This window comes from Octopus sinensis, linkage group LG15, assembly GCF_006345805.1.
Source record: "Octopus sinensis linkage group LG15, ASM634580v1, whole genome shotgun sequence".
Taxonomy (NCBI): Eukaryota; Metazoa; Mollusca; class Cephalopoda; order Octopoda; family Octopodidae; genus Octopus; species Octopus sinensis.
Genome location: NC_043011.1, coordinates 38,518,414 through 38,520,585, shown reverse-complemented (window position 1 = coordinate 38,520,585; position 2,172 = coordinate 38,518,414).

Genomic DNA, 2,172 nt, shown 5'->3' with positions numbered 1-2,172 from the left:
GAAGATTCTTGATGTGAACACGTGTATTGAAGCAAATTTTCTTTTCGTTCGGGAGAGTTATAATTTCAATAATAAACACTTGAAGGCGCAATGACCCAGTGGTTAGAGCAGCGGACTCGCGGTCGGAGGATCGTGGTTTCAATTCCCAGACCGGGCGTTGTGTGTGTTTATTGAGCGAAAACACCTAAAAGCTCCAGGAGGCTCTGGCAGGGGGTGGTGGTAACCCCGGTTGTACCCTTTCGCCTCAACTTTCTCTCACTCTTTCTTCCTGTTTCATGAGTAACGCTGCGATGGACTGGCGTCCCGTCCAGCTGTGGGGAACACATACGCCATAGAAACCGGGAAACCAATTCATCCAAGCCTGGTTAGGCTTAAAAAGGGCGCACAAATAAATAATAAATAAACACTTGCACTGGTTCCATTTCAATTCTGTTATTATTATTAGTCAAATATTTTCGTCTGTCTACGTTCCGAGTTCAAATTCCGCCGAGGTCGACTTTGCTTTTCATCCTTGTGGGGTTGATAGAATAAGCGCCAGTTGAGTACTGGGATCAATCTAATCGACAGCGCCCCCAACACCCCCGAACTTGGTGGCCTTGAGTCAAAATTTGAAACAAATATTAGTCAAAAAGGAAGGCGTTGACTTGGCAGAATCGTTACCGCGCCGGACAAAAGCCTTAGCTGCATCGACTCTTTACGTTCTGAGTTCAAATTATATTTCAGCGTTTTTAATTGTAATATACTTTCGTCTTAGATAGATAGATAGATAGATAGATAAGGCTTTGATAGATAGGTCCTCTTTACTTTTCATACATTTCAGAGAAGAGGAGGTCCATGTAATCTACTTCCGCTCACCTTAAATTGTGTAGTCTAGTGCCAAAGCTGGAAAGAAAAATTCAATCAGTTAACAAATGGATTGTCTGATTAACATGTGGAAGCGCAGTGGCCCAGTGGTTAGGGCAGCGGACTCGCGGTTTCGATTCCCAGACCGGGCGTTGTGAGTATTTATTGAGCGAAAACACCTAAAAGCTCCACGAGGCTCCGGCAGGGATGGTGGTGATCCCTGCTGTACTCTTTCACCACAACTTTCTCTCACTCTTACTTCCTGTTTCTGTTGTACCTGTATTTCAAGGGGCCGGTCTTGTCACTCTCTGTGTCACGCTGAATATCCCCGAGAACTACGTTAAGGGTACACGTGTCTGTGGAGTGCTCAGGCACTTACACGTTAATTTCACGAGCAGGCTGTTCCGTTGATTCGGATCAACCGGAACCCTCATCGTCGTTACCGACGGAGTGCTTCCATGTCTGATTAACTGTTCGGTCAATTAATCCCGCAGCTAGGTTTCTCAAAGAATTTTCATCGCCATTTGCCAGTTTATCAATCACATGCATTCTCGATTTCAGATCTACTTCAATACTCATCTGCTTAAGGTGATTCCTTTTTGTTTCTGAATAACCCGAAGCGATATCATTTCACCAACTCCTGATATCTATCTATCTATCTATCTATCTATCTATCTATCTATCTATCTATCTATCTATCTATCTATCTATCTATCTATCTATCTGTTTATCTATCTATCTGTCTGTCTATCTGTTTATCCATCTATCTATCTGTCTGTCTATCTGTTTATCTATATGTCTGTCTATCTGGCTATCTATCTGTCTGTCTGTCTATCTATATGTTTATCTATCTATCTGTCTATCTGTCTGTCTATCTATCTATCTGTTTGTATATCTATCTATCTATCTATCTATCTATCTATCTATCTATCTATCTATCTATCTATCTATCTATCTCCGTCTCTCAGTCTCTCTCAGTCTCTCTCAGTCTCTCTATTTCTCTCTCTCTCTCCTTTAATGTGCCATTCTTACACGATAGTGCACTCATGAACTTTTATGGTAGTTTATAAGCTTTCATGTCTGTCTATTCTGCTCTTTTCTTTTTCTCCCGATACTGTCCTCGGAGCACAGAGTTTATTTGATCTTCAGGAAGAGGTAATACTTCCAGTGACATCAGAGCATGTCTACACAGTGGTGAGCATATGTGAAACATGTCTAGGAGCCAGACGACCTCCAAATCGGTTACTACTTAATCACATGTGAATCCACCATCATTTATCCACGACTGGAGATATTGAGCGAATGTTATGACCATCGCGGGTGAATTCT